Source organism: Dunckerocampus dactyliophorus, chromosome 3, assembly GCF_027744805.1.
Source record: "Dunckerocampus dactyliophorus isolate RoL2022-P2 chromosome 3, RoL_Ddac_1.1, whole genome shotgun sequence".
In the NCBI taxonomy this organism is placed as follows: Eukaryota; Metazoa; Chordata; class Actinopteri; order Syngnathiformes; family Syngnathidae; genus Dunckerocampus; species Dunckerocampus dactyliophorus.
The window spans coordinates 13233020-13255109 of record NC_072821.1 but is presented as its reverse complement, the minus strand read 5'-3'; the positions used below and the strand labels follow the sequence as shown (position 1 = coordinate 13255109).

The following is a 22090-nucleotide window of genomic DNA, read 5'->3' as shown; positions in this document are numbered from 1 at the left end:
GAATTCGCTGTCTTCCACCCATCTGCCGTTGGGTACTTTCCAGAAAAAGCTGCGTGCTTGTTTTGAAAATGTTTTGAAAATGTCGTTACATTTTTTGTTGTTTGATCATTCCTGGCCACGTATCAGGCACATGGGTAAGCCAGCATCATTGGCAGTGAAGGCAAAGGACTAAGTCTATTCAGAATTAAACGCAATTTTCTTCTGAGATTTTTCTTTTTAGGGACGTATTGATGATTATGGATAGCTTACCATTGCACACTCAACAAGACATCTTCTTCATGTCTAACTGCACACACTGGACCCCTCGCAGTCCAGATGCATTCACTGAATTGCGGTGAGTCAGATATTTCAAACTTTTTTGGGAAATGCACATTTCCTTGGAAAAAAAAAAAAAAAATCACAGGGCTCGGGGAAGAGTCGTGGGTTGCCAACTCCAGATGTCGGCAAAAGTGAAGTGCTCATTAACACAGATTTAGGCAGATCTGCAAACAATATTTGAGAGGCCTTTTGTGTACACGGAAAAACTTGTACATCTTTGAGTTCAGCTCATGAAAGATGAGAGCAAAACAACAGTGTTCATATTTGTGTTGAGTTTAAGTCTCTTTCAAAAACACGATGCAGTGATTTTCTTATCAAGGTAGCCTTAATAGCAGCAGTGCTGGTAAGTGAGGATTCAACCTGCCATTAGCAAAACCGTCGAAGTCAAGACAGGAGAAAAAAAAGATCAACAAGGAAAAAAAGACATTCAACAGCTTATTTTAACAATTCATTCAATCATCTGGAAATGCTGGACTTATGACGGCTCATTTGACAAATGTACCTCAGACACTCGGTGCAGTTTTTTAACACTTCATCACGAGGAAAAAAAACACTGCTTGCACTGTAATGTTGAGAGGAAATGAATTTAGAAGGCAAAGTGATCATTAGTCTGCAGATGAAATCAGATGCGAGTGGGTGTTCAAGCATCGTTATACAGACTGGGCTGTATGACAAACATGTGGCCTTCATATAGCATGCAAAGTAAGTACCTCTACGCCTCTGGGAATGGTCGTGCCGCATTGTGAATCTCGTCTATCAGCATGTCCTTAACACTGACACTGAGTGTAACACAAATAGAAGACACCAAATTGTGTGCATGTGCAGAAGAGAACCCTCAAGAGCAATGCTAAAACAACGCATCAGCTTGGTGAATACCTAATCCACATTATGATTGTAATAGTGATGCTTCAGCAGCACCTGTATTTACATGAACATGAACCTGTATTTAACACCTCAGATGACATTTCAACCAAATGATGAAAATAAAAAATAAATATCAGGTGAAAATCCTCTTTTACTAGGCATGAAACGCTGTAGTGAGATCATCTGGGCTTGATGGTGTGGAATTCCGAAAAAACAGCATTATCCGCAATTTTTATTCAACACTGTCTTCTCCACAGTTGGAAATATTATCCCGTAAAACCCCAAAACAATGTGTAGTAAGTTGTACAAGATGAGCACATCTTTGACATTTTCACAATTTCCAACTGAACAAAGGTATAATAATTTGGAGATGGTTGAATTCTTAGAGATTCAGCAAAAGGAAAATTGTAACATGGACTGGTTGAGCCCAATAATGCAAAATTTGCTGCCTTGGGTGATCGAGCGTAGCTCTTCAGGAAGGAAGGAAACTTTCCTGTTGCTTCAGGCAAGCTTTTATTTATAATGTGGTGGCAAAACAGAGCAGTTGAGAATTTAGCATTTTGATTAGCATGTCTGGCCCTTCTCATTTCCGCCTTCCTTGCGCCGCCCCCACCACATGCCCAAGACCAAGGGTCACGTAAGTATCCCCCTTTCCATAGCAGTCCCAGGCAGTTTTTTCTCGTAATGTAGGTCTTTACTCTCGTAAGTTTACAACTTTATTCTCGTATTATTATGAGTTTTTTCTCGACTTTATTCCCGAAATCTCAAATATTTTAATACTCCGTCATAACAGGAATTACATGAGACAGCTATGAAAAGGGGGGATTTGTGTGACTTGGCCTTGATTTGGCCTTGGCCTCTGGCAAAGGTTATAGTACCTATATATTATATTACCACTTTTTTTCTCATAAATTTACAACTTTATTCTTGTAAATTTACTACTTTTTTTCTCAAAAATCTATGAGAATAAAGTTGTAAATTCACGAGAAAAAAAGTCGTAAATTTAGACTTCAACAGACTTTATTGATGCACAGGGAATTTGCTTGGTTACAGTAGCTCGATTGCAGAAGAAAACAACAAACACTCTTAAATAAAATGTAATGCAATATGAATCAGATATAATGAAATAAAAAGAATATAAGAAATAAAAATAATATAAGATACACAAGATTTTCATATTTACAAATAGCGTGTAAAATATGGTAAATACAAGTAAATTTACACTTAAGACAAGGGAGCGCAGATTGTGCAGCGCAATAATGTGGTGAATTATCTTTTACAGAAAGGTGAGGTATTTTAGAGCTGGATGGCGTGTGGAATGAATGAAGTCCTGTACGATTACTGTGGGAACGGAACTGGAGGAGTCTTTTGGAGAATGAGCTTCGCTGCCCCTCTGTTATACGATAGAGTGGGTGGGTGGGGTTGTCCATGATGGAGAGCAGTTTGTCCAGTGTCCTCCTGTCTCTCACTGTTACAAACATCTCCAACTAAGATAACTTGTTCGCCTTTCCAGATCAGTCCTTACCCCACATGCCCAAGAGCACAGGTCACATAAGTACCCCCTTTTCATAGCAGTTTCAGGCAATGCCTGTAACATAAATTTATGATTTTTTTTCGTAAATGTAAGACTTTAATTCTTGTGATATTACAAGTTTTTTCTCATCCATTTACGACTTTATTCTCATAATATTATGAGTTTTTTCTCTACTTCATTCTGGAAATCGCAGATTATTTTACTACTCCATCGTAACAGGCATTGCCTGAGACAGCTATGAAAAGGGGGGACTTATGTGACCTTGGACAAAGGTAATATTGCGACTTTTTTTCTCGTAAATTATGACTTAATTCTCTAAAATGTACAACTTTATTCTCGGAAATTTACAACTTTATTCTCGAAATCTCAGTTTTTTTTTCAATGTCCCTAATACTCTTCTTTATTATGATAAAACAATTCAAATTAATTCAAACTGGGCATTATTATGTCTCCATATTATAAAGGAATGCGTATTGACTCCACCCGAAATAGGTCAGGGTCATTTTGCTTTCGTTTAGGTGTGACGTACAAAAAAACAGAAGTAGGGGGTGTCTGCAGCTTTCTCTGGGCTCATAACATACTATGATTACAGTTACAATTACATCCCTATTGAGGTTTTGTGGGCAGTAGAATTGGTACTACTCTCCTTGTTTCAAGTTTCTCTGAGCAGTTGAGTAGTCAACTCATTTGCTTAACCTTGCTCAAGCTGTTTGCACGTGATTCACAATGGGAAGACTACAGGAAGTTACATGATTTTCAGAATGCAAATGTTTTTTTTTTCACTCAGTAACCACGCGTCTGTGATGTTTAAGATTCTCCCTCACTGATGTGTTTATGCATCATCTCTCTTTTGTTTAGCAAGGCTGTTGTGATATATTGATTAAGGTTATATTCAAAATAACATGCCATTTAAGTTTATGTATCAACTCACTATGCTGATTATAATTACGTAGCCTTTTAAAACACAGCAGCTAAAGGGCAAATAGAATTGTGATGTGACAACGCGTAGAATCGTATTATTTAAATAACACCATAGGTGTGATTGATATGGATTTATGGTTTGAAGACTCTGGTTGTGAAATAGTCTTCCTGACATTTATGAATGCCTGCAATTTTACAAGCTTAGGGGCAAACTTAAGATTTAAGAAGTGACATGCAGTCATGGAAGGCAGGTGAGGCAGCGCCTCATCAGTCATGATGAAAAATACAAAAAAAATGAATAATGGTAACATAAAACAAATATTTTTCCATTGAATTGTATTCTAAATGTATTTTCGGTATGGGTCCAATCGTTTAGAGCATTTTCTTACGTAAAAATCCCTGAATTTGCACATTTCCTGATCCTGCCGCGAGTGTGCCTGCCTACCGTCACACTGCACATTGAGCTGGATCTCAGTTTCTGTTTGCCAGTTTCTGTTTGTCAGCATCTCGCAAATAATATAATGTTGTATAACATTTATTATACACCACGACTTTGTACAGCCCGTGTAATGTCTTTAATGTCAGTGTGACATCATTACTCTTGCTAATCGGACAATAAAATACGTAGGAATGTCACTCGAGAGGCACTTGCAGTACTGCTGCATCCTGAAGAGGTCAGGCGTGCATGAGCTGGAAGGTCCTTGTCACTGCCCTACTTCCATAGAGGAAAAGCCAATGTTTTTTGAGGGCCCAGGCACCAGCGATAACGGTGCAAAGGAAAAGGTTTTTTTTATTACTATATCGTGCTTTTTCATGGTTGAATATGCCCTATTTTTAGTAAAAACAAATATGCATATTGTAGATAATTGTACATATATTCTGCCTAAATTAAGCATTTTTCACGCATAAAAATTGGTAAATTACTAAAATATTATAATAGGCATTCAGAAGACACAAAGACGTGATAATATGTAGTAACCACAGTGGTCACTAGGTGTCAGTAATGTTAATGTAATTTTCAATGAGACACACAAGGATCAGATTTGAACAACAGGTTTGTATTGCAGGTCTGAATTATCTCACAACAGATAAATAATCCCAAATAAAAATCCCTAATAAAAACACGAGCTACCGTTGCAGCCGTGACCCAAGCTAAAACTCAACTGTGAACCCCCAACGTCACTTCCTGGCTGTACCGGCACTCAGCTTCACGAGGGAACACATTTATAGCAACACACACGAGCACAAGTCTTTTTTTAATGTCTTTTTATATCTTAAATGGCTTAAATTTACTGTTATGATGTCTGCTATACTAGGGGTGGACTAGGGGTGTTATTTCATGTCTAGAGGGCTCTAGTAATGTTAAAAAAAAACATATTTAAAAGGTTGTAAACATGTTTCCTGTGTCCTAACTATGAAAGTATTCTATTTATACATACAGTAAAGAATCCCACTTCGCACAAGTTCACTCATCACGGTCGGGTCTGGAACCAATCGACCGCAATAAACGATAATAAATTAATAAATTACTGTATCAGCAAAACCAATATATCACTTTATTCCCTCCACCACCGTTTCATCAAAATTCTTACCATTTCTCTCTTCCTTATTCCACAAACAGTCGCCTAATGCACAAGACTTGCAAATGTTCACAACAGGTTTCAAGCTGCCTTTATGATCAAATATTGCTGGGGTGAGATCTTTCTGCTTTAGCATCCGTTTTTCTGTATGGCTGTCTGTCTCTCATTATTTTTTTCCCTCTCATTTGATACTTTGATGTACAGCGATTGCGCTCAAGGTTGTGCAGGAAAGGCGAGAGTTAATAGGAAACATAGTGAACATGTTGGTGGGAGCACAAAAGTGTTGAAAGGAGTAAGAAATAAAAGTCCACTCAGAAGTAACCTTTAAGCAGCATGGTCATTAACGCCTCCATTACCAGCCATTCTGTATGAGCAGTGCTGCTAGTCATTCAAAGTCCACGGTCGTCTTCAGGACAGCCATGCATGTTTTGAAGAAAACAGCAGGAAAAAGACAGCAAGTGCAAAATACAACAATCGAGCTGCTGGTTTATACCAGCGTAGCCGAATCTATGCCTTGGTGGATTTGTTGGATTCAGAAAGGGATCAACACAAAATGTTGATAATTGGTAATTGGTTGGTTGGTAAAAAATATTGGTACTCAAGATACTCAAATGACAATATTTAGACAATATTATGTCACAGCCATTACAGGACCATTACATCAGCAAATTCCAATTTTATTTGAATTTATTGGGATATCACTTGAAAAATATTCATATATGTGCAATGTCTCCTATCTTTTTGTGAGTATTGTATGATTATGAAAATGAAAATGACAGTGATTGCTGTCATACGAAGAGGGGGTAGGATTAAGATAATAGTTTTTTGCTAATTAACACAGTTACGCCAAAAGTCTCTGCTTTTCTTATTAATCACATCTGCAAAATAACCCACAATGGAGCCAAATAAAGTTGCGAGCGCCAGCATTTTGATAAAGAAGGTGAGAAACATTACTGAGTTCAAGGAATAACTCAACTCAACTCAATAACTCAAAACACGAACGTGCTGTCCCTGAGAATCTCCCCTCGTCCCTTGCAGCTGTGTCATAGTCGTCTTTGTCAACAATCATGTCTTCAACCAAGATAAAGTGAAATGTTCATTTGTCATTTATATGCATGTCGAATTGTTTTCTGCATGTAAAACTATGAAAAACTGTTCTGTGTTAACATTTTATTTCCAAAACAAATCATAGTGGAAGCTTTTCATTGAAAATGTACGCCAAATCATGTTGTTAACTCATTCAATCCCAGCCATTTTTTCATCAGAAAAAAAAAAATTGTGTCTACCTTTTTCCGTTCTTTAGTAATCAGCAGTAAAACATAGGTACGTTTCAGGAAAATATCAGTTCCCAACTAAAAAAGGAGAAAAACAGCTTTTTGTGAAAAGATACATTTCAAGCATAATTTTCACTTTGACACAAATATTTTTTGCTTTTGTGACAGTTGAAATATCTAAACAACTATACCAGCATAAACAACAGAAAAAAGGGGTAGTTAGGGGTCGTTCTTACATTAAAATAAGAATTCACGGGGGCTGGCTCCGTGGAGGCGGGTGCTGGGTGTTCCACCTCTGGCCCGGGCCTCCATGGGGTGGGGGGGCGATGCCATCCCATTCCGGGCCCCCAACACAGAACCGTCATCTCCTCCCTGGGTAGTGGCATGGGGGGCTGGTGCTCCCGGCTGTGGGCGGGCTCCTTTCCAGTTGGTGGGGGAAGCTCTGAGCCCGCTGGTGTGTGCCTGACGGTGTGGTCTTTTGCCGGTCTTGGGGGATGGCTGTCCTCCGGCCTGCCGGCGCCCTGTTTCTGGTCAGGGTTGCCTCTCTGCGGCCCCTTGCCCTTGCTTTGTGGGCTGGCTTTTGGTGGGCCGGTTCTCTGGTGGTGGGGGCTCAGCCTGGCTGTGTGGGGCGCAGCTTGCTGGGTGGCGGGAGGCAGTCCCTCTCCTTTCATACATTCTCAATGACAATTACACGCTCACACATATGTGCTCATTTATGCACGTATATACAGTATACATGAAGATATGCACACATACACACCTAGAGATATGTGTACACGCATACATATACACTCACAGTACATATGTACTTCCCCACATTACTCACTGATTTATCATGGTGTTATCATGTTGGTTTGATTACAGTGATGGTGACGTCAGAAATTAGATTATAGTCATTACAATTGTGTGCATCAGTTATTGTCATTCTGTTCGCTATTATGGTTGATATTTTCATTACTGTTATTACCACTAATTAGTATGACTGTTTCAATTCAGTATTGCCACTGTGGCTCTTGAAATTATTTTTATTTCCATTACGGTCTTTATGGTCATTTGCTGATGTAGTCCTGTTTGTTTCTGTTGCAATTGTTGTTGTTGTTGTTGTTCGTGTCCCTCACTGTATTGTCCCCTTTTGTCCCTGCACTCGCACTCGTTTTTCTTTTCCCTTCTTTTCCATCCCCTCCTGCTCCAATCTGGCCTCTCCAAATTTGCATGACAATAAACATAAAATAAAGTAAATTAAAATCTATATAGCAGAGGAAGAGTATCTTACACTTATCCCTGGTATAGCAAATGTTTAACATGCAAGGGCATTTAGATCAACAGTACTATCTGCCCCAATGGCTGGACAGGACAAAAAATAAGAATCAAAATAAATACATTTGTACGATCGCGGGAGAATCTAAGTGTTCCCATCTATGCTCAGGACTCGATGCCCAATCCTACAGGTGTGTCATATCAAGATGCTGATTAGGCAGCATGATTATTGCACAAGTAGGCCCCATGAAATCAATTTTATTTATTTCAAAATTCTGTTTAATTTTTTCCTAATCCATTTTTTCAGTTTTATTTTTTTTTTATTCTGTGTTTTACTTTTTACTCTTATTTTATCACCATAAAATGTGTCTTTTTTAGTGAATAAATGCAAAAATCCTTACATTTATTGATGCATACAAATACCTCGTTGGACAATTTTGCCAAGTATTTCAGAAACGAATGTAGCTTCCTTAGTTTTCAAACTTTTCGTTGCTACAAAATCTTCAACAAACGATCATATCCGTGCTTGCGGTGAAACAAGAAGTAGTTGCAGATGCAATTGTAACAGCTTTATTAATGTGAGCTATTTTTTATGACACAATTTTTATTTTATTTTATTATTATTTTATTACCACTTTTGGCACAACAATGGGCCTCGGGATTTTGTCATGGTGTCTCTGTGCATTCAAAATGCCATTAATAAAATGCACCTGTGTTGCAGATAAAGTGGTCCACAGTGGCAGTGGACAATGAGCGGCGCTTTAAAGTAGGAAGAAAGGAGACAGATACGGAGTCGTTCATCGTTTTGTGTACGTTCTATGACACCCGCACACCCGTAATAAAGACGATTAAAGGATCCCTGTCCAGAATCTGTCAAAAGTGTCTCAACTCTAAAAGAACCACTATCCAATCTTCACAGACACTGAGTCACCAACGCGTGGATGCTTTGCTTGGGCACTCAACTGAAATATGACATTCTTGAAATATGAGGACATATGCATATTCGATACCAAATAATGACTTTAAGACATACAGTGCGATTTACAACACAAACAGAACGAGACGGGCAAGAACATAACAGAAAATACACCACACGTAAAGACAAAATCTTGGACAAATACTGGCAAAGTCAATTTCAGACGATGTCGTGCATGGTGATGGTCTCTCTGATATTGTAGTGGTCACGGTCTGTGTGTCTGTGTGGTGGATGTGAATGGATCCTGCCAGGGGAGTTAGTAGCAGGTTGGAGTTGGGATGGGAGGGGGATGCTGGATGGGCGGAAGGTTCCTTTGAAGTCTGAATTCCAATTAAACCCCTGACTGAGTTCTAAGCGCACAAGAAAAATGGCTGAGGTACATGACATGGCCAGGTCCCCTCGTCCAGCAAAGCCTTTCCATTTTAGCCCTTTTGTCTCCCTGCAGCTTCTGATATTTATGATCACCCCCCGACATAACCCCCACTGTGGGCCTACTGCCCCTCCAGCACCCCAATAAAGTAAAGTAAAGACGATTTATTTATATAGCACATTTTCCTGCACAGCAAAGCCCAAACAAATAGGAGACGGCTTGCTGGCCAGTAGAGAAGAGCACCAGGCACCAATTATCTTCCAAACTTATAGAGATGATTTTAAACAAGCAAGAAGTAACCGTAACAATGTAGAAACTAAAGAAGAAAAAACAGGAAGATACCGTACGTGAAATATGTATGCAGGTGGTAGACCTCTGATTTGTTTGAATTTAGAAAAAAAAAAACCTTAGGAAATAATCAAAACTGAATTGTCTCCATCATAAAACCTTTGTTAACTCTAAAGGCAATGGTTAAAATAACATATTAACATTCTGAACGGTCATTTACAAGTAATATTAGTAGGGAAAATATATATATATATATCAAAAGTTCAAACTAAATTGTGTACTTACCCTCAATAGGAGTGATGCAAACAAATGTGGAAGCTTACTGCTTGTGTTTGGGGGATGAGTCACTTCACATTAAGACTACATTTTCAGCTGTACATTCCCATCTTGTACTACTAGGGTCAACTAAGCGTTATTGAGTAGCAGGGCAAAAAAACGCCAAAGAAAAATCAAATCCCACTTTGAGGGCTCACTGATTTGACTTGGAATCTCAAGCATGACGGCCATTAAATCTCCTGGTTTTAAGCGAGTGTGTTATTCTTGAAATGTTGGTTGATGTCGTGTGACAGGTGTTCACACTTCAGGTTGCACAAAGCGTTCAAATACAAAAAAAAATCAAGGAAACAAACCTGTTTTGTGTTTTTTTTTTCTTTATCATTTAACTCATTTAATTAATTCTAAAATGAAAAACTAGAATATTAAATAAATTAGTCTGTTTTAATTTGGCAAATAGCTTAGCTACCTAAAAATGTTGACTTTCCCTTCAGTATGGTTTTGTATCAATAAAAAAAAGGCCAAAAACCACTGGATATCTGTTGGTCTTGTGTAAGGTTATTCCTCTTGTGTTCAGAATTTCCTTGCACAAAACAAAATCGTTTGATAGGTGAAATTCGGCAGAAAGCCATACGGCTGTGATTTGCAGTCCACTGGATCTATGCCCTGGAACGTAAAGCTATGTGGGGAGTGACTCTTGCACAAGGCACCACAATACACTTTACAAACACATGTATCTGACAGTTACTTCTTATAGTTTTGTCTTCCTTTGAAAAAGTGATGGTGGAAACAGGGAAAGTGCATCTTAGCTGGGTATTGTGCTTGTGAATGGAGAGAAATGGTGGATTTCAGAGGCTTCAGTGCTGCAAGGCAACTGCGAGCGATTCATACAGCACCCGACACGATGCCTAAAATCCACTTCAGTTTTTCTGTTGATATTTTGGCACATGCATTCCACTCACTCACTCACTCACGCAGGCTGGAAAACACACAGGAGGTAGCGATACATTCTCCATAATTCATTCGGCATTGAATTTCATTTCCTTTCCTCTGAAAAGTAAACACAGCCGCACTCTACACCACACAGACATACAAAGAGCAAAAGTATGTGCATGCATTGCTTCACTTGGAGCTGAGAACACAACGCGACAGTGGGAGTTCACACACTAAACACACAAACATGCTACTGAAAAGTGTCGCAGACACCTGGTCAAATGCTCATATGATTCCCAAAGAAAGCACCCTGCATAAATGGCTTCCTTGGGGAGAAACCGATGCAGGTAACAGGATTTGAGCAGGTTTTTATTCCGTCTGTTCCTGGCAGAGACGGCGCTGGAGGTGGGATGAAGGAGGAAAGGGTTAAGACGGGGAGCAAGAAACATTTTATCACACCGGAGGGGGACAGGGAGCTGAGGGGCGAGGAACGGTAAATATTTCAAGATGATAGGTGACACGAACAAAAGGTTTATTCTCATCCCCACTTTTTAAGGTGCAAAATTTGGGCTCGGTAATCCATAACAGCAGTCCTAGCTGACACACGTATACAGAACTGAGGAATAGGCCTCTGCATTGCAACACCCCCCACTAAAAAGACTCTACTTAGTAGTGCTGCCTACAAAAACAACACCGAGTGGAAAATCAACAAAACAAACCCATTTTAAAGACCTTTTTTAAGACAGCCTAACTAAAAATATCAGTGAGCAAGATTTTAAGAGGCGGTTGCAACGGCAGGTTTAAGAGAGGCACGTTCCTACTATTTCTTAATTGTAAGGGGAGGTCAATCTAAATGGTTGCCTCATTAGTTATCAAGTTAGCTCTTCGGAGGCAGAATTCTTTGACAATTTTGTGGGGTTTGTTTATAAATGAACAAGCCTCTTGGCTGTCAGAGACATAGCACTCACTCTCTGGTCTGAGTCAGAGTGGTCTGTCACTGTGCCTGTGAAAGCCAGATAACCCTTTGATGGAGAGTACTACTGCTTATTGTTGTCTGTAGCCTCCACCTTGCCTCAAACACATATGAAGATTTATTGAAGGAGAGGGGCCAGGCAGCAGGAGCCCACACTAACATGGCAGGCCGTGTCAGCAACAGGAGAAAAGGGGGCAAGGAGAGGAGAAGCAGCAGGGGAGACACACACTTGGGGGGGGGGACTCCTGCGACCTGCCTGTGGAGGACACGATGCTCCTGGTAGAGATGACCGCGATTATCTGACTGTTAAAAGGAGGAAAAATGATGCTGGTAGTGCTCTTGCTGCATGTCCCCCTCTGCACCCAAAGCAGCAAGTACCAAAGAAGACAGATGAAAAGTTGAAAAGTAAATACAAACTTGCAATGCTCTTCGGAAAGCAAAATACAAAATCTATAAAATACAACCAACAGGTCTGAGCTAAAACACATCAAAAGGTTTATATAAAAAAACAGTTAACTCCGCTGGATAGTAATGGAACACACTCTGCAAAACTAGATGTTGCTCCACCTTAGTATGATACAGTCAATGAATTCCATATGAATAAATATATACGTGACTTTTACATCAAGAATTCAGGTGTCAGCTGAATATAAACATGTCTTTCTGCACAGGCAGGTGAAGCCAAAGTATCACGTATCTACATTTACACAACTATGCATATTTTCAAATGACCACCTGTGTTTTCTTCCCCATTGTAGATTCATTTTGAGCTATGGCTATGTGTCTCTGCAGCGTGATGAAAGGTAAGTGAGAGCAAGCAGACAGAACAGAGAAAGACATTTGACAGCAAATGTAGTCCAGAATGCTGATCAGCGACTCATAGTGCCCTCTTCTGATCACCGGCTGCATGAAACACTCAGTTTTGCCTCATTTTGAAGATCAAAACCGTACAAATGTGACGCACCCTACACAGCAACAAAGCTATGCTCCATATATTATAATAAAGCACAATGGATTGTTGGTAGATTTGGTATCAACCTAATTCTCATCAAATTGGCTTCACCATTACTCCTAATCTATATTAAAAAGGGGTCAGTCTTAGTGGATGCTGATGCAGGTGTGACAGGGTAGGCATAAAAGAACATAGCAATAAAATGAGGGCACAAACATGAATAAGAGGGTTTGATTAAAGACTATAAAATACATTATTCTCTGTGAAAGTGGTGAATTTAATGCACAAACTAGAACACGTTGAAGTCTGAACCGTAACAAAAAAAATGAGTTACTGTATATTCATCATACAAACATCATCACAAAACCAAAAAAACTCTAAATAACGAAACAAAACCCTAAACAAACCCTAAATAACTAAATAAAACATAAAAAAGTACCAAGCTGGCTCAAACGCTTAAGGTGCATGACTGATTTGATTTTGAACAGTTTATTCTAGGCCTGTTTATTAAAAAATATATTAAAAAGTTAGGCACTGTAAGTAATGGAAAATTAATATTTGGTGGGTTACGTGCAGAAAATGAAGTTGCGTATTTAGTGATGAGTCAATCTCGAACTGCTTTGAAATATTGGCAACATTTTTAAGAGTACGTTTTGTTTCAGTGCAGAGGATTCACCGCTGTTTGATTGCGCGTGTGCATAGACCTTACGTATATGGAGGTAGAAGTGCTCACTATTGCGCTCACGGCTGTTTTATCAACTATTTATCAGCCATTTGAGGAAACATGATGCTCCTCGACACCTTTAATGCATCATTTGTAAAACTGTGAGCCAAGACTAAGAAACAATACACGAGAAAAGACACATCAAGAGTAGAAGTGTGAGATGGGTTTCTCGCCTGAAGAAACGAATGGCGACCAGACATCGGGCTGTGAAACGATGACCCATTTTTAAACCCACCTTTGATTACGTGGTTTTATTAAAATTGGATCCAAAAGAGACCCGTTCCCCATTTGAATTTAATGAAGGCTGGTGTGTGTCAGACAGGAGGTTTTTGATTTATACACTGATATTAAATTCGACAAGAGAGAGGGCCAGGTAAGCAGCAGAGAGAGAGAGAGAAAGAGCAGGACCATGGATCTTGGCCCTGCACCAGGTACATCTTCCTCCTCCCCCAAGCCCCCGCCTGCTCGGCTCAGCTCAGTAGCCGAGAAGAGCCAAGGACACATGCTGCGTGGCACCCCTCTCTCACATGCCTCTTCTACCTCCTCTCATACCTCTTCCATTATTCATACTAAAATACAAGTGATGTAAAGATGAATAATAAATGCAGTCAACATACAACAAAAGTTGGCAGGCCAGTGCTGCCAAGATGGTCACTTGACAGCGAAAAAAATCTGCTTATGCTTCATTATTGGGTAAATCTATGCATAGGGAGAAAAGAGCGAGCACAATCGCAGTTAAGAAGAGGTGATAACTCAGACCATAGTATGGCTCAAAGCCGGCAGCTGTCAAAACCTCATTAAAGCAGAAGACTGTCCAACTACAACACTACTCCAAATACTTCACCCAGGTAGAAGAGGCTGACCAGAGATGAACATGATCCGCACATCAGGGTTGTGTTGTGGTGTTTGTGACAATATGAAGGAACAAAGAACCGCTGCTGTACCTCTGCTGTCAGGACAGCTAGGTGGAGGAGGAGTTTTTCTATGGTAAAATTATGCTGTTGGTTGAGTGGGCTCAGAGTGTGGAGAAAATGAGCAGAAGAGCATATTTTCTACTGTCAAAGAGAAAAAGTCTCCCAGATTTCAGACCGGTGTGCCTCCTTTATGCTGATTAGATCAGTGCCTCTTTTCTTCAAATGTGTTGCGAATAAATGCTGTCATTTATTGCGAGCAGTTCAGACAGCATGAATCAAAATGTCCTTGATGTTTGCTTAGCGATTAATATTGTGTACATTTGTCATGCGGCATCTCACAATTAATATGGGAGCCGTGCGCCAAATGTCTGCCTGAATATCTAATATAAAAGAAAAATGGGTGAGGACTGCATTTTGTTTTTAATGTTTTGCTCGAGCGGAGCATTGCTGTCACGCCTGCCTTTTTTTACAGGATGTCAGACAAAAAGAAAAGGAGAGATGGAGAGGGAGGGATCCTGGAGGATGGGGGGTGGGGAGGCGTGGAGGGAGGGGGCTGCTGACATGCACTTGTCTCCAATCTCTTCGAATCCATTGCACAATTCATCTGCTTTGTCTCTAATGCCACGACTGAGGACAATCAGACCAGACGCCCATTAGATTCCTCATACTACTACCCCCCCCCGCCCCACGCCCCACCATGCAGACCCCCCTCATGCCGTTCCAACACCTTTTTCTTTTCCATGTGACATGCTGACTGAACGAGAGGTAGGGTAATTCACAAGTGCTACATCTCCCCCCACCCTAAAAAAAAAAAAAAATGGGGGGTGGGGGGGGGTATGTCAGGAAGAGAACCACCACAAAAACCATGTTGTCATGGAGATACAGTACGGTCCACAATTCACACACCAACACACAATATGTACAGCATACGGTATACTCACGCACACAGGCCTTTCGGCACATGCTTTGATGCAATACTTGTGTTTATACATACTGCTTTAATACATTTTGTATGCACAGACAGCAACCTTGTGTTTCCAGCATAATAACTCAATGATTTTTTAATATTAGGTTATAGCACCGACACAGATCACCATAATTATTTCAGGCCAAATAGTGTATATCTAAAAATGTATTTTTGTACATTTGAACTGCACAGATATGGTAAATAACATTCGCTGTTACGGTCTATGAAAAGTATTAATTGAAACAAACTCAATTTATAATTTATAACAATGTTATTTTTATGATTTTTACTGAATGTAAAATTTCAGCATTGTTTGGCAGAAATAAAAGAACGGTGTTTCATTCCGTTCCATACTGTTCTACACAAATGTAATTTATTGACCGTGGATGTAACTGTGATGCTACATGGATGCCAAGTTGATGTTGAAATGCTTCCGCTTTCAAGGCCATGTGACCCGTAGTGTCCATCCACAGAACTCATTTCTCAGCCAATAGTGTTCAGGCAACTTTTTTTTTTTTTGAAAGAGTCTTCCTGAGAACACTTGGTATTTCGATGATTTCCTCTAACTGACAACAAGTGAAGGGAGGGAGCAAAAAAAAAAAAGAAGATAAAAAATGTGCTCCTTCACCTCACTTGTTCAGGACGCTGCCAGCACTTGACTTCAGCTTTTGAGCAGAACTACACCAAGAGCTCTGCCCTCGTACAAGAGGATTCTCCATCCCAACAGCTCACTGGGGTCACTTTATTGAGGTTACTTTGCTGTGCACTACATAAAAAAGGGAGGGATATTAATGGTAAATGTGGAATAGCTATGGCATTAAAAACCCTTCTTTGTCCTCCCTTTTTCCTTTGTTTGGCCAGAAGAGCTGAAGGCTTAGGGATAAAGGTAGCGCTCAAATCATGAGACAGGGATAAAAGCCAGGGAGAGATAGGGAGTTCGGACCAAACGTCACAGCAGTGGATAATTAAAACACCCAGGGCCCCTGAACTTCCCCCATCCATCGCTCTCCTCTTTCGTTTTCTTTCCCCAAAACACACACTTACATCCGCAAACTGAAAAACACGCAGGCCGACACAAATGCTGATATATAAATTCTAGCGGCGCAATCTTGCGGATCCCTGCTGTAAAAAACAGAAGCGCACATACAGTATCTCCCACTGGCTGAGTTCTGTTTATTTTTCATTTGTACGTTTTTAAGGCTCATGAAAGGCTATTGTTTTTATCTGATTACTCTCAGACCGCCTGCCTCCGCTGGCTTACAATGGCCCACAACCATGTAGACTTTCATTTAGCCAGTGCTCTTGCTTGTAATGCTATGTTTACTTCGGATGACTTAGTATTTACTAAACTGAAATAGACACGAACTGAATATGAACACATACTAAAAACAATAGTTAAAAGTAACTGTTTCAATTAAGAGGTCAGTAAGAGGCGATGAGAAAGATGCCAGTTTTCTTGAGCTGCATAAAAACATAGTCTCGATACATAAATATACAGGAGAATGGGGACTGTTAAACCGTGCAGCTCCTGGTCCAGCTCATACAGTATATATCAGGCCACACTGGCCTCTGTTGGTGGCCCTGCATCACTGCAGTTAACAGTTAACACAAACCCCTTGTACATCCTCTTATAATTTATACAATTTTACAAAGGAAAAAAAATAGTCCTGTCCAGTTTGGCATGATTCCTTTCTATTTCTAGTTGTACTTGATGAGGTGCGACTGACTAGCTGGCTCCATGTGTCGTCTGTGTGGTCAGTGACCTTGTGTGGGAGAGTTGCACAGCGCCCTATGAAACGCGGGTGAATAAGGATGTGTGAAAGCAGAATGCTGACAGGGGAATAGAGGCTAAAAGGATCCCCACACTTTGCCCAGACTGAAGTCATTATCACCGGGCCTTTGATTTCCACACGCAAAAAGCTCAGGTTGAGGACCCATGCGTTGCTCCCGAGGAGTGTGTTTTCCATTGCGGTCTTCATGTGATGTTAATGTCTGCACTGCTTAGGGCCAGTTCAGGGAGAAAAAGAGGGCAAAGTGAATACAAATTCTGATCATTGAAAAGATTAAATGAATTAAAAAATATGCAAGGAATCTTCACTGACCCACCGTGGCACTCTTTTCCTTTACAGTGTATATGGTGAATAAATTGAATGTGTTTAAAGTAGACAACGGCAATCAGTGCAGGAGGTTTTCTGCATGAGTAACATTTTGGTTAGGCTGTTGTGAAAGGAGGCCACAGAGAGGTCAAGTGGCGTGGGAAAAACACAGAATCACCTGCTGTTCACTTAACCGCTTGGTCAACATCAAGTCTGACTGATTGGATATACAGTATATTTATGGAGCGCACCGATTGGATGTTTGGGGAAATATGGAGATTTTTGTAAAATCTTTTGGAAATACTTGAATTAAAGGTGCCATCTTTCACTGCACACATTTTGAAACAGTTGTGATGTGGTGCAATTAAAAAAAAACAACAACAACAACAACAATAAAATACAAATCACTGCCCGTCTTCAATGTTCCAGTTGCTTTAGAACTTCTACAGTTTTTTTTTTTTTTTTTGCAAGATACCATATTAAACAAAAGGCCACGTTGCACAGAAAACATTCCACCAACCAAAAAACACCACCACTGGCTAGCATATGCTACCAATAGTGGTTTAAAAAAAAAAAAACAGATTGCACAAAAAATGTCCATGTTTTTCACAATTACAAATGAAACTGCATAAAAATTGTGTTATCATGATAATGATGATGACTTATTAATTTAGGCCAAGAATACGTAGCATTTGCTTAAGTGTGCATTTTTTTTTTACTAATAATAGGCCGTAGTCAACCATCAAACAGCGATCATTTATTCATTAAATAATTTTAAAAACCGCGATAGACTGAGACAGCAATGTTCGAACCGCGATGGAGCGACCGACAACTGTACATTGAATCATAGCGGAAGTTGTGCGTGCGTGTGTTATGTGTTACGTAAAGACGAGATGAAATATAATGCTGTTCCTACGTTGGAATGTTCACTATAAAGTAACGTTAAGAGAAAACGCATGTGCATTAACAGTCGATGTAGCGCAGCTCCCTTCACACCTGACTCTCGTAGAGGGTTAACGTCAGCAAGACTGGATCCAACAGCTTTAGTTACCACACCAGCCAGCTTACACAGATAAGTGGGCCAGGCTGGATAAGCCTCACTCTAGTATTCTATTACAGTGCCAATTACCCCTTGGTAAATAATATAACTTATGTGGCAGCAGCTACAGATAGGACACCCAAAGTAGTCAAAACATCTTACTTTTGTAAATAAACAGGGAAGATCTGTTTACACTTAAAATACTGTTTGCATGTTGCCTGATGATCTCCATGACAGTCATGCAGCAACCTTCGATGGCTACCAAGTTCATGGTCACTTGCTTCCTGGTTGTGGAACAGGCCCAAGCCGCCTCTCACAGCAGACACCCACAAAGCTGGTTCTCTAATGGGGACAAATTGGCAATGTCTGTATGGGCTGGTGCTGTGTGCTTGGAGCTGTGAATTGATAGTGATGCCTAATGATCCCCCTGGGTAGATCAATACCAATAAACCCCTTTCCCACCTATCCTCGCCATTGACTATAGTGAAACCGGAGGAGCAGCATGGGGAAAAGTGCCGGCCAGAGTGACGGGGTCAGGAGTTCAAGGGTCCGAACTCTCACATGTGCACGCAAACTTGTGTTGTTTCCAGTAAGTTAAGGTAACTTTGAAAGATAACCAAGGTTACAGCACATCTGCAGACAGATGCTCCAATATGCTTACTGCAATACAGTAAATTCACTGAGACATCCACACGGTCAATGGGAGAAAAAGCAAATGTTGAAACAAAATGAAAGCTACAACATTTGTGTGTATTAGTTTATCAATATTTTTCTTTGGTTTTTATGCAATTATTAGTGGTGAATTATATACGTTTGCAAATCACTGAGGTATCAACAGAAGTGCAGTAGAATGTAATCGGTGATGCAATCACAGCGTACCATAATAAATTGTATCCATGTTTGTACACGCTAACGTCACATGTTTTTTCAGCTCCACCTGAAGTTGTAGAGCTGTTGAATAACCATTTGAATGCTGTTCTGTAGATTGTTTACGCTGCCTCCGAGCGCATTTTCAAGGATGATTTTCCCAGATTGGATGGCTGAAAATGCACTTTTATCCAGACGTAAACAGGAGAAATAAAAGTGTAAAGATCAGAGATGAAGCAGTCCCAACGGACCTTAGTGTGCGTACGTGCGTGCGAGTGGTGTTGTGTGCGTGTCCGTGAGCTCTGCAGTCATAAAGCCTCACATCACCCCCTTGAACCCCATGGTCAGCAGCTGATTACTCCCACCAAACACATCCATACACTTTATCCCAGCTGTCACAGTGCATACTCATTACGGCCTGCACCAGCCAGCTGACTCCACGCGGACACGCCCGCCTGGACGAAGGCGGCTGCGGGGCCACGCTGGGGGCAGCCACAAATCAGAAAGCGGGAGAATAAATGAATGGATTTTCCCGACAAATTCACCATTAGGAGTAAATGACATGTTGGTGTTTATGGTTGTTATTGTGTATGTTTACACACCAGGGTGACATTACTGCATACGTTTTACAATAGGTTTATTTTATGTACTGTAAAAAAAATCATTATTTTCCATTAAATTACACAGATAATTATATTTGGCAACTATTGATATAAGTCCCAAATCGATTTTAGTAATCAACAAAAAACTGCCACCATCAGAGAAGCAAAGTTTAAAGAAATCACTCAGCCCAACTACTATTCCTGATGCCCCCAACTCAAGGCAAATATTGCAATCGCCTTAAGCATGTGTGTGTGTTTGTGTGTGTGTGTGTGTGTGTGTGTGTGTGTGTACAAGGAGGGGCTCCTAAGACCGGGAGTGTGTGAGAGATGACATGGGTGACACGCTCCAGGTCCTCTCACACAGTAAATGTTTCACCATAGCAACCCAGGTGTTGTGTCTCACATCTTTCCAGCTTCATAAGAACAATGTTTTAGCCAGCGCAACAACTGATGCTCCATACGCTTTTATCGCTGCCGTACACACTCTCTGTTTGTTGTTCTGGTCGAGAGGCCATGACAATTCAGACGTAAAGACGAAAACCCCTGATACAAACAGCAAAAATACCCTTAAAATCATCCAAGAGGAAAGAATGTGTGGGAATGGAAGATTCTGGATAAAAGTAATTAACACTGCATGAATAAACTCTCGAATGACTAACACTGACCATTTAAACATTCCAGACTTTTGCTCAAATTTTTCGCATATTTTAAAAAAGCTACAACACAGAGAGTGATCCACTGCTAAAATAGTCACGAACATTAATTAAACTGCATGATTTAAAATGCAAGTCATAAATGATGTCCTTTTTTTTAAAGTTGTACAACTGATGAGGGTTAACTGGCTATAATAATCAAGAGGGTGATTATGGTCCAAAAAGAAAGCTATATAAAGCTAAAATATGTAAATATAATTAAGCAAACTCATTTGTAATATTGTAATCAAATCAAGAGGGAAAGGTTATTTCAATCAGCATCACATACGATCGGTTTGCACCCCCCCCACAGCCTGTCCTTGCCTCCCACTAAAGCAAAGAGCGGAGTTTAAACAGGAGCTTTTAATTCATTACATCATTATGTCATCTCATGCTAATCTGTGCAGTGGCCTCCACTGCTTTGACATGCAAATGACTTAGAAAAATGTCTGGGGAGGTAAAGGGGGAGGAGGCACGGCGCAAAACAGCAATCATTGCATCTTGTCAATGAGGTGAAAACATGCCCTAAAGCACATCTGCCATTTTTTCCTCCTCCTTTCTGTGCAACTGTGAGTTTATTCCCTCTACTTCTAGCATTCCCGGTCGCGCTTGTCTTCTGCCATCCTTGTCAGAGAATGTCCTAAACAAAGCAGCAGCAAGAACACACGGCATGGTTGCAATCTGTTGAGGATCAGGCTCCCTACGGAGAACATATAAACAGTAGAACACGTGGCATACACGCTTACATCCAGCCCCCTCCCATTTACACGTGCCCCTCATTTGCATATACACAAAAAGGCCCCTCTGGCTTCCCCTCATCAGCACACGCCGCTTTGAATAAGGAAAGCAAAGCGAACTGGCAAAGTGTGCCGAATGGACCACACACACACACACACACACACACACACACACACACATCAAGACAATGCACAAATGTCCATTTTAACCACATGCAGTGTACAAATGGGCTTTGGCATAGTAAACAGAGAAATCGGAGAGCGACTTAGTGAGATCTGGTGATGTGAGCATTGGCTGCACTCATCTAATTTCCATCCCTCCTATCCCCCCCACACCCCCAACCCCTCTCCTACTTCCTCCTAGCCTGTCTCTCCCTCCTCTCATCATCAGGTACCTGGTGACGAGCGGCCCGTGATAATCCACAGCCTCTAACCAATCAATCAGTAGCATCGTAATCAGCGGCAGTAGAGAGCAGAAAGAGAGGGAGAGAGAAAAGAAGCCCATAACTTACCCTGGGTCGCCTCCAACCTGCTCAGCACAAGTAGAGAGCTCTGCTCGGGGCTTTGGCTGCAGCTATGTGGACCAGTTCACCACAAATATGACAAATGCTCTGATGCTATCCTCAAACCTTTGGCTATTTCTTTATATAGAAAAAACAAAATGTATTTTTTTCCTCTGCATTATAAACATGTAACCAACATATAAAAAACACTCCCCCTCCCTTTTCTTATTTCTGTCCGACTCTCTACCTTTCTCCCTCTCCCCCCTTGCTGTCACTCTCTCTCTCTCCCTATTTGCCTCTCTCCTCCCTCAATGTGTGCCTGTTGCTAAAGTGTGGACATACACAAGCCATACGGTGAAGATATGTCTGGGGAAGCATGCAACCCATGTGTGGACCATGAAAAAAGGATGGCTGCTGTGATATCCCACAGATCTGC

At 40.7% G+C, this 22090-nt stretch overlaps 1 protein-coding gene across 2 annotated transcripts in view; it reads right to left on the bottom strand.

Annotated features, from left to right (window-relative positions):
• zfhx3b (zinc finger homeobox 3b) overlaps positions 1–21796 on the bottom strand; it is a 339235-nt gene extending 317439 nt beyond the window's left edge. For both annotated transcript variants that reach the window (XM_054771463.1, XM_054771462.1), the window contains exon 1: positions 21664–21796. The gene's annotated coding sequence lies outside the window, so the exon portion shown is untranslated. The remainder of the gene's footprint in view (positions 1–21663) is intronic.
• Positions 21797–22090: the final 294 nt, after the last annotated feature.